The sequence below is a fragment of the Podarcis erhardii genome (assembly GCF_964252035.2).
Source record: "Podarcis erhardii genome assembly, chromosome: 15".
Classification (NCBI taxonomy): Eukaryota; Metazoa; Chordata; class Lepidosauria; order Squamata; family Lacertidae; genus Podarcis; species Podarcis erhardii.
This window is the reverse complement of record NC_138505.1, coordinates 32,327,872-32,342,396: the sequence shown is the minus strand read 5'-3', so window position 1 is coordinate 32,342,396 and position 14,525 is coordinate 32,327,872.

Sequence of the window (14,525 nt, the reverse complement as noted above, 5' to 3'; positions counted from 1 at the left end):
CACTTGACTCATTTGATGAATGCCAGTGAACATTGCCTGGTTTCTGTGGTGCAGTTTATTTAGTCCTTGTAACTGTTAATCAAGCACTTGGTTGCTCCATGCTGTAAAAAGGAGATGGGGATGAATCAATTTAGCAAAAACCAGCAACCAAAACTCAGCCTAAACAACAACACCAAAAGGGAGCCAAGTCCAAGGTGCTGAAGACCAACTTATTTGAAAAACACTCCACTAAATGTATTGTAACATAATGAGTTTCAAGTGCAATTGTTCTTCATCACAGGAAAGAATAAAGTGTTCTCTAATTTTCAATATATAAATTCAATAAATAATAATAAGAATTTTAAGGTCTCATATATATATATATATATATATATATATATATATATATATATTCATAACTGTATATATAAACCACATGTCTGAAACCCCACAGAAGAGTTCCTGAACAAATTGACCTCAAATATTTCTCTGCAAGGTCAAAGTGGGAAACCTCCCCATTGTCTTTCCTCACAAATCCTGTCCTCACAAATCCTGTCTTAAGGGCACATTCAAGATATGAACAGGGTGTGAGCCTGTGACCTGTAACCTAGATTCAGGAATTACCATATTTTTTGCTCTATAAGACTCACTTTTTCCCTCCTAAAAAGTAAGGGGAAATGTGTGTGCGTCTTATGGAGCGAATGCAGGCTGCACAGCTATCCCAGAAGCCAGAACAGCAAGAGGGATCGCTGCGCAGTGAGGCTGGCTCACATTCGGAGCATCAACACAGAAAGGAACAGAAAGAAAGCAACACAAATATTTTGATGGAAGTGTCTTAGGAAAGCGATTTTAAATCATGGACACCTAGGTTCTGAAAATGGTATTGCCTGTATTGGTGTGAGTGATGGGGTCCCATGGCACAAATTCCATGTGGTCCCAGTGCAAAGGAAAAGAGCTAAGATCTTCTCCCTTACTATAATGTCCAAACCAGATGGGATGGGGAAGAAGAATGATAGGTTTGTAAGGAGTCTTCAATAATTTTGCCAAGGAAATTCTTATGGTTCAGGGCCTCATGCTATTAGCCTTTCTTGTACATGGAGATCCTTTATGAAATGCATTCAGGCCCATCAAACAAATCTGTACTGAGATACACACACTGTATCACCATTTTTATTGCTGGAACTGCTCTGAATCCGACTTCAGGAAGAACGCGTTTTAACTGCGCAGTGTCCTGGAATAGACACTCTGCATTGGGAAAGAAGGGAACTGAGTTCCCTCCCATTTCCCACTTTCCTGATGTTCCAAATGACCAGTACCCTGGAGTTATGATTTGTGTTGTTGTCAGGATTCTAACTGGCCTGTAACTGACCTAAGAATTCTGCAGAGCAGTTGCTGCTGTGGCTGGCTGGCTGCTCAGGCGAACGTCAGCTCAGTGGCCAACAGCTCAGTCTTCTTGAGGCTCAGGAGCACCTAGCAAATATCTGCTCTGTTCCTGGCACGCTAGACTCTAGCTGAGGAAGGCATTTCACGTAAGTTTATGGATTAAACATTCCTCACTATGCCATCAGGTGTGTTTATGCTCAGTGGAAAAGGATAGCTGCAGTAGCAGGTAGCAGAACAGCGAATCATGAGCAGCTTCCCATCCACAACAGGTTGCTGAGGTTCTGGCCATCTTCACAGGAACAATGCAAGAGTATATTAAATCAGTAGCAGTGTGCTGGAAGAAAGTATGAGTGTCAGCTTCTCTGGATCAGATGTCTATACCTAACTAGGGGGTGGGAGAGAGCAGGAACTCTTTATTTGCTGCTTCTTTCTGTGCATGGAAGGAAGAATGCGGGAGGGAGGATGTCCTTCAATGACTAGACATGCTTGTTAGTCCCTCTCTCACTGCATGTTGTCTTCTCTTTTGTTTCCAGGATGTCTGCCAAGGTCTCCCCTGCTCCCCTTCTCTCCAAATCCCCCCTGCAGGTGAAAGAAGGCTCCCTGGTGGTCAGGTGGCTGAGATTAGTTTCCGGCCTGCAATTATCCGCATTCCTAATGGATATTTTGGCCTTGCCGATGTGCATTGCCTCAACAGCCATTGTCAACTGGCGAGTGTGGCGTGTGGACAACATCAAAGGAATAGGGTCTGGAAACATCTGGATAGGAATCTGGCAGGTCTGTTTTTGGAAAGACCATTCTAACGACGGCAAGTCTTTTTGGCATTGTGAAAATCTCAATGAGCAACATCCAACCCTCCCAATGGAATTTTTTATTGCACAGGATTTAATGGCCCTAGCTTCCATTATGAATTCAGCGGCCCTAGGATTAATTTCGTTTGCCTTGTACAATGTTTTCAAGCCCAGAAAACATAAGGATTTTGTGTCAACCTTTTTTAGGCTTGCAGCTCTCCTGAACTTAGTTGCAGGGATACTCGTCCTGATTTCCGTGACATGGAACATGTCTGCTGTCTTACAAAATGAGGAAATTGTCTTCCCAGAAGCTTTTGAATTGCCTCAAATTCCCAGTGAGCAGCATATTGGACCTTCTATTTATCTAGGCTATATCGCTGCGGGTTTCCAGCTGCTGAGTGCAGCATTGGTTGGGATGGAGAGATGTTGCATCAGGACCACCGCAACAGATACATCTCAAATAGCAACTGTAGTAGTGATTACCCCAGGAAGTGCAGTGAAAAGCGAGAGTCTAACTATTTGTTCGAAGTGTGGTTCTCTGCTAGACCTGGTAATTCAAGAGAAATCCTCCGCAGTGGAGATGGAGGAAACCCATGCGGAGAATCTTGTCATTCCAGAGGAATCCTGCGCAGTTGAGATGGAGGAAAGCTCTGCAAGTGATCTTGTCATTCCAGAGGAATCCTGCGCAGTTAAGATGGAGGAAAGCTGGGCAAGTGATCTTGTCATTCCGGAGGAATCCTGCGTGGTTGAGATGGAGGAAATCTGTGCAAGTGATCTTGTCATTCCAGAGGAATCCTGCGTGGTTGAGATGGAGGAAAGCTGGGCAAGTGATCTTGTCATTCCAGAGGAATCCTGCGCAGTTAAGATGGAGGAAAGCTGGGCAAGTGATATTGTCATTCCGGAGGAATCCTGCGTGGTTGAGATGGAGGAAAGCTGTGCAAGTGATCTTGTCATTCCAGAGGAATCCTGCACGGTTGAGATGGAGGAAAGCTGGGCAAGTGATCTTGTCATTCCAGAGGAATCCTGCGTGGTTGAGATGGAGGAAAGCTGGGCAAGTGATCTTGTCATTCCAGAGGAATCCTGCGTGGTTGAGATGGAGGAAAGCTGGGCAAGTGATCTTGTCATTCCAGAGGAATCCTGCACGGTTGAGATGGAGGAAAGCCATACACCCCAAAGGTGACCTGAAGGACATCAAAGCCCACCTGATGTCCCCAAACATACGATTATATATGTGATTCCCTAAAACAGGGAGTCATAAACTATCAGATTCAGATCCACGCAGATCGCTCCATACATGCATGGATCTGCGTGGATCAGGATCTTATAGTTTTGTTTTGGGACTTCAGGTGGGCTTTGATGTCCTTCAGGTGAGGAAGCCTCTTTTTTATGACTAGTATTTATTTATTTATTTATTTATTTAAGATTTTGTTGATCTACAAAAGTGTGCAATGTCTCTCTCTCATGTTTTCTCCCCCCATGTAACACTTTTACAAATCATTTTCATTTGTTGAGACATTAGGAAGCAAAGGGGAAAGAGGTGGAGGGGGGAGGGAAAGATGGGTGGGGGTGGGGTCGGGTGGCGATTTTTCTATTTTACTTCCTATATGTAGGGTTTGGTGTCAGGGTTGTTTGTGCAGGTTCTTTGCTGTTCGCTTGTGTTCCTTTGGTGGTGAGAGAGGTTGGGGTTGGCCTAGGGTGTGGTTATTCATACTGTGTGTGAGGGGAGCACCCTGTTGCAACAGCTTTAATAAAGATCAGGCTTACTAGCTGCCTTGCTTCTCAATATTCTCTAGTTGGCCTCTGTTATTTTCTCCTACTGATAGAGAACCTAAAAAGAGGACTCTGTATGGGCTCTTGGGTACCCCATAAGGGGAAAAGAGCAGGTTTTTCCTTATAAGAAATAATAAACATGCTCATATCAAAACAAGATTCTGAAAATAAGGCAATTTTGCTTCTGATGGTAAAAGGTATATAAAGGACCCTTGGACGGTTAAGTCCAGTCGAATTCGTCTATGGGGTGCGGCGCTCATCTTTGCTTTCAGGCAGACGGATCTGGCATTTGTTGATAATACAGGGGTACCTCGGGTTAAGAACTTAATTTGTTCCAGAAGTTTATTCTTAACCTGAAACTGTTCTTAACCTGAGGTACCACTTTAGTTAATGGGGCCTTCCGCTGCTGCTGTCACACCGCCGCCGTGCAATTTCTGCTCTCATCATGAAGCAAAGTTCTTAACCCAAGGTACTATTTCTGGGTTAGCGGAGTCTGTAACCTGGAGCGTCTGTACCCGAGGTACCACTGTATTGCCTTTGATGGACAGCAGCTACTCAAAATGGGTCAGGCACCACAACACATTTGCTAGAGTGTTTTTCAAAGAAAACCAATGTTCAGCACTTTGGGGTTCACCTTTCCTTTCTTTTTCTTTTTCTGTTCCATGTTGCCCAGCCAACATAAAGGAAAGTAGGAACATGTAAATCTAGTAAGTCTACAGGAGTTGTAAACTTTGAATTGAAGCAAAATGATTGTATTTGCTTTTGTTATGCCCAAACTTGTGAGTTGTTTTAGGCTTCCATTTGGGGTTAGTTTTGTTTTTGCCTCTGAAATGCATCTCTGGCTTGAAGCAGTCTTCTAACTTGAAGAAAGGTCCTCTGGAAAATAGGGGTGGGGTTTGTAGCCTCCCCCTGCTCCTGGACACCACACTTCAACTATTTCCATTCCTACAGCAGGAAATATAAAATCAAAACTGCTTTTAAATCCTGAGTCATAGAAAAAGAGGAAGCTGCCTTATACTCAAGTCAGATTACTGGTTCATCTACCTCAGTGTTACGTAAACTGACTGGAAGCAGCTCTCCAGGATTTCAGAAACATAAAAATACAAAATGAGAACACAAAATACAATGATACCTCGGGTTAAGAACTTAAATTCATTCTGGAGATGTTCTTAACCCGAAACTGTTCTTAATCTGAGGTACCACTTTAGCTAATGGGGCCTGTAACCTGAAGCGTCTGTAACCTGAAGCATCTGTAACCCGAGGTACCACTGTACATAATTAAACAAGAACAAAAACTCCAATAGGGATCTTCTACATGCTGTGATAGCCTGGGGGGGACGACCCACTAAACTCTAGAAATTAATAAATGATAGGATTTTGATTATTTGAGGTGTGAAGGGAGAAATATAAACTGCAGAGGAATTCCTGGGCTTGGAAGGTTGCCAGGGTAACTGGGTGCGAGGTGTCAGGAAAATAAAGTTTTGAGCAAGGGTTGCTAGGAGTAAGAAGGTCTGGGATCCATCTTTAGGCAGGCTAGCTGAAGGCTGGCTGGGAGAGATGTATTGGACTGTGGGGCTGCATACTCCTCACTCCAGAAAGAATAATAGGAATTGTAGTTTACCCCTCACAGAGCTTCAATTCTCAGCACCCTCAATGAACCAATACTCAAAACTGGAACATTTTCAGCTATCACAGTGGAAACAGAAAATGCAGATACTGGAAGTCTCTGAAAAACTAAAGACAAGGCATTAGCTGGAAAAGGACAAGAGGATAACTTTATGACAGGACATCATTTTTTATTGCACACACAACGGATTATCATTCACAGTGGCACCCACCCACCTCACTTGCACCTGACAACTTTGGGAGAATGTTTTCCTATAAGGACCCTGTGTTTGGAGGGTATGGAGTGGGAAGTGCATAATGCTGGATGGGGAGGGGGGGAGAGAAAAATCTATAAAAGATCTTTAAAAACAACAACACAAAGCAATGCATGGCCACTGAGTAGGGGAGGCCAGGCGCTCCTGCACATTTAAACAGCTGCATAGCAAAGCGAATTGCTGCCCTTCGAACCGCACCTTCTGAAATTCCCTTTTGGACACCACTACTCAAAGCCCGGTCCTCTTATGCATCTGGCTCCCTAAACACTGAACCGCTCCTCTTCTGCGATTCCCCCACCCGTGCCAAAAAACAAAAGCAAGTTTTAGACCAGTTTTGGGGCACCAGGCGGGGTGGCAGAAACTCAAACGTCACCAAACCACCCAGAGCAACTTCCCTCCCGGCAGGTCCGACCACATAAACCGTCCGCCGCCGTGTGCGTAGCGGGGGTGGGGAAACACCGATTCCCTTTCCTGGTTCCGCCCTCGGGACGGCCCCACCCTTGTTTGGACTCCTCACCTTCCCCTCCTTCCCCCCCCCACCCCCGTCTTGTCCTCCGAGCTTTGGCGCACTGTGACCGGGGCGGGATCCGGGAGGTGCTTTTTTGCTGGCGGAAGGGGAGATAATCACACAGCTAGCCCCGCGCCGACGGCTCTCGGCCCAACCACCCGGGCGCTTGTTTCCGGGGGGACGGGAAAAAACGTCGCGCCGCTTTGGCTGGGCTGGAGATGCTGCAGCAGCGCCACGTCTCGGGCAGGAGGGAGGGAGAGAAAACCGGGGAGTCCAGCTGGGGCAGGTCAGTGGGGAGGGAATGGGGCCTGGCTGGTAGGCAACAATAACTGTTTTAGTCCCAGAGACTTAAAATATTTATAAATGGCAGTGATCTTTGAATTCTTGGTGAAAAGTACGAGTATGCAAGGCTTTTGATCACACAAACCATATCTAAACAACAAAGTCACATAAGAGTGCTCTATTATTTTCAACAGGGATTGCTATTTTTGGTGCGTGATCTATCTTCTCATTCAATCTGATCTCTCTAAAACAGAGTTGGTGAATATGTGGTCCACCAGCTGTTGTTCCCATTGGCCTCAGCCAGCATGGCCAGTGTTCAGGGATGCTGGGAATTGTAGTCCAACAACAGCAGGAGGGCCACAGGTTCTTTGGTATCCCAGAGGTTCCTTAGAGCAGTGTTTCCCAACCTTGGGCCTCCAGCTGTTTTTGGACTACAACTCCCATCATCCCTAGCTAGCAAGACCAGTGGTCAGGGATGATGGGAATTGTAGTTCAAAAACAGCTGGAGGCCCAAGGTTGGGAAACACTGCCTTAGAGGACTAGTTGATGAGGAAAGGCTCCCTTTAAAGTAGGATGCTTAAACTTTGCTGGTCTAAAGGTTGCATTTGATTTCCGTGGTTCTTCATTCCTCTCCAAAGCAACTTTTGCTATCATGTCTCTCTTTTCAATCTGACCGTCCTTGCATGGCAGTGAACTTCATCCTTCGTCCTTGCATCACAGCCCACTCTTGTCCTAATTCATTCGTCTGCAATATGATATGAGTGTTGGTTGCTCTGCCAGATGTACAAGACTTCAATAAACAAGTGCTTGGTCCTGTAAGTGAAACTGTCTGGGCATGGAAGGATAAAATAGTCTAGCTGTCAGTGGGAATGGTGAAAATAAAAGGCAACTGGTGGTACAAATTGGAAATGAAAATAGTTTATGCCTATTGCAAGGGGCAGCCTCATCATTGCTCCGATCCAGCTAGTGCCGTCAGTGTACAGATATATGTTTCATGCACAGTAACTTCATAATTCTTGTGTGGGTGGGTTACTTGGGACTTGCACCTGTCTGGTGCTTTGTTTCTTACATCTTCATTTCACCATCTACACTCCAGATACAGCTCTGTGCTGCAGTTTCCAATCTGGTTGTTTAGTGCAGTCCTATGATAGCTGCACATTTGACACTCTGGTTATGCTTTAAAAAGCTACTGGAGGCACCTTGTTGGCTGCTTTTGTACCTTGTTTGTTCATTCTTGGTATGCGTTTAGTTTTAGGTGCTTCATATATGTTACCATGTAAACCTCACAATAACCTTGTAATGCAAGTAAGTATTATTTCCTTATTGCATCTAAGGAACGGAGAGCAGGGAAGCTGAGTTTGTGAGGAAGTGGGTTATATCAAGCCACCTGGTCACTTAGAATGATTTTGCTTATTTCTCTAGCTGTTTCTTTACATAGAGGAATGCTGGTATGCTCTGAATACTACACGTGGGCTAAGCAAACCTCGCTTTCTAGGGAGTGCCCTTTTATCAGACGCTTATTTGTTTAAGTATTGGGAGTGTTGTGCTACTACGCAAGCCGAGCGGTTATTAACACCTGCAAAAATCAGAGCTGGTTCTGTGTCCTCCTGGGCAACCGTAGCTCAGTGGTAGAGCCTACCTGTTTGGCATGAAGAACATCCCAAGTTTGATCCCTGGCATCTCTACTTTAAAAGGTCAGGTGGCATATAATAGGCAAGATTTCACCCTGAAGCGCCACTACCAGTCAAGCTAGACCAGTGGTTCCCAAACCTTTTCCACAGTGGACCTCTTGAAGGTTGCTAATTGTCTTGGCAGACGCTTAAAATGTTTCTTCTGCCTGCTTCAGCAATTGTAATGTGCTGTGCCAGAAGCTGTACATTTGTAAATTGCATTTTTATTGCTTCTTTCATTTTCTGTATTATATTATTTTATATTGCATTTCGAATGCTGTATAGTGCAATATAAAATACAATACAATAATAAACCATAAAACATAATAGAAGAAAAAGAGAGAGCAATAAGAATACAATTTAAAATCTGATATTTAATGCACTGTGCATTCCACAATTGCTGCTCCCACTGTTCTTCACAGACCCAGAACTGTCTGAATGAAGCTTGCCATGGACCACCGTTTGAGATCCCCTGATTGAGTTCTGTGGTACCAGTTTCAGTTGATGGTGCCTAAGGTTGTGAACACAGTACTTGTAGCTATTTGCTGTATCGTGGGTCCTCCCAGTTCTTCCCCATCATTCAGGTTAGGCAGGTGGGTCAAGCGAGTGGTGGATGCCTTATTACTCCAGCCACCCTTAAAGAGGAGGTTGTGTGACAACATCTAAAGAAGCCAGAGGTCTATGATAATGATCACCCAGTCATTAATACCATTCTTGGGCTAGGATAGTCTAAGCTGTTGTGACTCATGCTTAGGAACCTTGAGGGTAACCTCACAACTGGATTCCTGTGATGTGCTCTGTGAAGAGCTACCCTTGAGATTGGCTCAGAAGCTGCAGCTAGGTTGCTCAGTGGGGCCTCTGCTGCACAACACCTGTACTGCCAATTCGCCCCCGAGTCAAGTTCAAGGAGGCTGTTTTGTTATTGTTGATTCTGGCTGCTGCAGTTGCTGCAACTATGTTCTATGATTATCTGGGTTGTTTGCTTATTTTAATGATTTTTGTTTGGGTGGTGCAGCACTTTGAGATTTTGGAACTGGAAAATTTGTATGTGTATGTATAAGTAGATAGAGAGAGAGAGATGAAATAAACAGATAAACAAATAGTCAGCCATAGGATCCCTGTCTCTGATGGACCTGCCATGCAGAATTCAGAAGAGAGGGCAGATTTCCCCTTTAAGTGCAGTGCTTTTTTTTACTATCTCTCCATAGGAGTGAATTCACACTAACAAGCTGATGGCCACCCACTTGGATGGCTTTAAAAGAGTAGACAAATTCATGGAGGCTAAGCCCAAGCTCTGCTTTTTTGCTTGGAGGATGCCTCCGAATACCAGTTAATGGGATCACCACTGGGGAGAGGTGCTGCTGAGCTTTGTTTCTGCTAGTGGGCTTCCTGTAGGCATCTTGGTGGCCACCTACCTATCTTGTGACAGTGAATCCCATGTAAGGCATTTCCTGCCCCTTCATCTGCATGTAGATCTGCCAAGGGTTCTGTGTCTGGGACATGCTAGAGTGCATCTAGGTTTTCGATGGACACAAGTGGGATCTGGAACAGAATGTCTCAGTGTGGAGTTGCAGCTAGCTAGCCATAACCTTTCCCAAGATAAAGTGTTACCCCAGTTTAAGAACAGCCCTGTTTACATACTGTTCGGTTTATGAACTCTGCAAAACCAGAAGTAGTGTCCCGGTTTGCAAACTTTACCTCGGTCTAAGAACGGAAGCCAAATGGTGAAAGGGCACCGGTGGCGGGAGGCCTCATTAGGGAAAGCACGCCTCGGTTTACGAACGGTTTCGGTTTAAGAACGGACTTACGGAACGGATTAAGTTCGTAAACCGAAGTACCACTGTACTCTATTCCATCCCTTTCTCCATTTTCTGTTCTCCCTCCCAGCACAAACACAACCTCCTCCCCTGACATGTTATGGGGCTGCTGAGTATGTCCACTCCCTCACTAGACTGTTTTGGGGTTCCCTCTTCCCTACGGTCCCCCCTCCCCCAAAAAAATTTCTTCCTGCTTCTGAAAACCTTTGTGTTCTGCCAAGCCAGCTATTATTTCCCTCTTGTGTACGGATGGTGCCATTTTCCCTATATAGAGAGTCCAAATAAAGATAATCAGTTAACTATTAGTTTAAGTAGTGCATGTGATTGTTCTACTGTAACAGAATGGGGTTTTGTTGTTGTTGTTGTTGTTTTACAAAAAATAAAATGCCTTTTTGTCTCTAGAGCAGGCTTCCTCAATCCTTGCCCTGCAGATGTTCTGAGACTACAGTTCCCATCGTCCCTGACCACTGGTCCTGCTAGCTAGGGATCATGGGAGTTGTAGGCCAAAAACATCTGGAGGATCGAGACTGAAGAAGCCTGCTCTAGAGAGTGACGCAGCTTAGTAATTGCTTTCCCCCCCTTCAGGCTACTGCAATGATCTCGTGGAAATCCTGAGCTGCCTGCTGACCGGACTTGGACTGAGTTGAGTTGCCTGCTGTAAAACTACAGATAAGAAGCTTGGTATTGTGTCCTCATGCGCAGCCTCCTTGCTGGCAGTTCTTCTGATGGATAGTACCAGGACTCGACAGTTCTCTTGAAAAGTGTGTTTTGTTCAGCTGGGGAAATATTTCCCCCGCATCTTAATAGCATCTGCCATGGACTCTTCGGTGATCCTGCTGGAGAAGCAAGCCAGCAACGGGGGCCCCTACAGCTCTGAGCAGCCTGTGGAGATGGAGGCCAAATTGGAGCGGCGAGCAGAAGGAGATGGCCTTCATGGTAAGCTGTTTCTGCAGAACAGATTTGTCTTGCTGCCAGGAATGTGTTTCTGAAGGTAGCTAAGGTCAGGCTAAGGACATAAGGCGGGCAGTGGACAACCTGAGGAAGTGCCATCCCACTTTGGGCCTGCCGAGAGACACAGGTGATGTCCACTGTTTCCAAGATCTCTCCTCATTTTGAGATTTTAGTGCAGTGATTCCCAAAGGGCATGGCATGCCACGCTGGTGTGACAGGAGAGGATGACAAGGGTGGCAGGAAGATCAAAGGACCATCAAAAAAACAGTCAAATGTTTCAGTGTAGTATAGTATAGTATCTGTTTTTTATATTCAAAACGAGAGCAAGAGCATCAAGTGATAAATTTGGTGCGTTGTGAGCAATTTTTCATTCCTAAAGGGTGGCACAGAGAAAAAAAGTTTGAGAACCACTGCTGTGGTTGGTGAGCTGAGAGTTGGTTTAGACCCTGGGTAAGAATCCAGAGGCTGAGGGTAGTGGTATGTCAGAAGGAAACTGAATATATATTTAATTTTTAATGTACATTTTTTGTAGCTGTGTATTTTTGTAATATTTTGTTTAAGTTGCCCGTTGTTGCTTTGGTTTTTTGTACATATTTTTAATATATTAAGTGGTGTAGAAATTAAATAACCCAATCAAATCAAATAAGGTGAGCCCTGCTGGATAGGACCAGATGGCCATCTGCGTTGGGCCCCTGTGCCTGAATTCCCCCATCCTTCTCCTAGCAGGTCTGGTTGAAGGGTCAGGAGCAGGCAATTTGACAGAGCTCTGCTTGAGGACCCAGAGAGCTGCAGTCAGTCAGGGTAGATAATACCCTTTACAGATTTCATATAATGCAGTTTCCTGTGTTCCCAGTGCTTTTCTTCTGAACAGCCAAAGATCCCAGGCTAGTCAAACCACGTGGGTCTTTGCCAAGGCATTTCTTATAGCGGGGATGCTTTAAAGACCTAGGATATCCTCTCTTTATAGGAAGGGGAAACAGACTGGAGACCCATCCTTCTACCCCTAAGTTTGTAAGGGATGTGAACCTCGTGCAACCCAATATTCTGCTCTTTTCCAGTGACGAGTGTAAATGACAGCAAAGTGCCAGCTGAAGGAGAATGCCTTGTTCCAAACAGCAGCGAGGTGCCATGTGCGAATGGACCAGCATCTTGCTACCCTGTCTCTTCTGACCCCAACGGCAGCCCACGTGGGGAAGTACCAGCTCCAGGTGTGCCCGGTTTCCATGACAACCTAAAGTCGTCTCAGGGAGCTAGTGCTGAGGGCATAGTGCTTAGGAAGGAAGTGTTGCAGTCCCTCAAACTAAGCCTTTCCATGCAAGAAACCAAATTGTGTAAGCATCTGTTTATGGCGGAGCCCCCTGTTTTTTTCTCTTGCTCCAAGAAAAAAAAAAGCTCCCTCCCCCACTTTCCATTACTCTCCTGGCCTCTGCAGACTCTGTCTCCAAAGATCACTTCAAAAAAGCTTGATCTGATACTGTAATTTTGCTCTGTGGCAATTGGTGCTTGTGACTCTGTATTTAACACACTTACTTTACTTAACATTGTTGGGCTGAGTAAATGTTGCCATTAAAACACTGTTAAAAACAAAGGACCCTTATTGCTTTTCTTTTTTTCTTCTTTTTGCATTCCAGTTAGACAAGTGCAAATTCAGAATAATTATATTGTATAAAGCCAGGCTTGTATTTTAACAGCTTGCCATAGGTGACCAGGAATTCCATGCAGGTGAATAAAAGTTCTGGCAGAGGAGAAATGAATTGCCTACTTGGTAGAAAGCTATATTTTTTCTACTAGAATCCTTTCCTTGGCCAGCATGAGAATACAGACTACATATATTAGTACGTATATATGTTTTTGCAGGCTGATAACTGTTTGTTGCACTTACTTGCAAGCCTGTAACCCTGCACAACACCACCTGTTTAGATAAAAGCCCCAAACACTTGAGGTTTAGCTAGTTATTTATCTGTGGGCATTTATATCTCACTTTTGAAAATGGTCCATAATATTAACGTTAATGTAATGAAACAAATATGAAACAAGCGGCATTAAAAAAAATCAATTGGCAGGGAAGAAAAGCACATAATTAAAATACTTGGGGGTGAAACATTTGCTAAGGTCAGACAAATCTCGTGGAGAGCTTTCTACAAGTGGGATGTCACCACTGAGAGTGATTGCAATAATCGGTTTTCAAATCTAACTGCGAGACCACAGTTCAGTCAACTTGTCCTGTGGCTGCCCACCCCTTCCCTCAACCCAATAAAAGCATGGCAATTAGGGTTCTGCAACAGGCAGTATTCTTAATCTGGAGGGAGCTGTGAACAAGTTGCTTGAAGAGCTGTGGATCCTAAACTGTGCACTCTTAATATCAGTGCTTACACAAGGCGTTGGGGTTTGGGGCACTTTTTTCAGCTGCACGCTCACCTGGCTAAAACCGCATGCTTTGCTTATCTGCATGAATATTGTAGTAAGTCTTGAGATAGGGGTAGTCAACATAATCCCCCCCCAATGTTGCAGGATTCCCAACACCCATCATCCTGACTGTTGGCCACAATGGCTGGGGCTGATGGGAATTGGAATACAGCAACATCTGGAGGCCGCCATGTTGCTTAGCCCTTGAGTTACAGAAATAAGTTTGGCATCGCCCAGCTCAGTCCTTCCACACAATTCACATATAAGCGGGACTGAAGCCAGCTTTTTATGAACGACTTATATTGGGAGATGATGCATTTCAGTGGATAGCCAGCTGGAGGAGAAGCCTGGGAATCTGGATCCAAGCCTCTGCTCAGCTCACAGTGACCTGAGGTTGTCACAGTGCCTCAGTTCCTCATTTGTAAGAGACTCTGCTGACCTGACCCTTGTGGGGATGTAAAAATGGAGGATTCTGAATTTGCTTCGCGTCCAATTTGCTTTGCTTTGCGTCCAATTTAAAGCAAGTGGAATCTTCAGATGTAACCAAATTATACATTGAGGTGGGTCCTGCTGACTAGTCAAACCCAAGAGCTGGAATTGATGTCCTTGTTCCCTTGAGCTGCATCTTCTCCATGACCAATTGTTAACAATCTCACGGTGCATCCCAGAATGTCTTTCTTTGTTGGTGTCTGAGGTACTGGGTCCCATTCTGGGCAGGGTACAGAATGGGTACTGCTAAGCCTTGGTAGATAGAAGCCTCATTGGATTCTCACTAAATTAACTTCATTTCCCCCAAAAAAGCATGTAACCTTTCAGTCTAGTAATTGAAATGAAAGATCTGTCACTTTTCTGCCTCTCTTGCTGTTTTTACTTTTTCCCTAATTTTTGCTAAGAAACATACATTTCTACCCAGCCTAGTAATACACACACACATCTAAATACATAAAACCTGTCTTTCATCCTGTAGGTTCAGCCGATTCTTCTCTCCCTTTAGAGAAGGAAGAACAAATCAGACTTCAGGCAAGAAGGCGCCTTGAAGAGCAGCTCAAACAGTATCGTGTAAAAAGGCACCAGGAGAGAGTAAGAGCCTA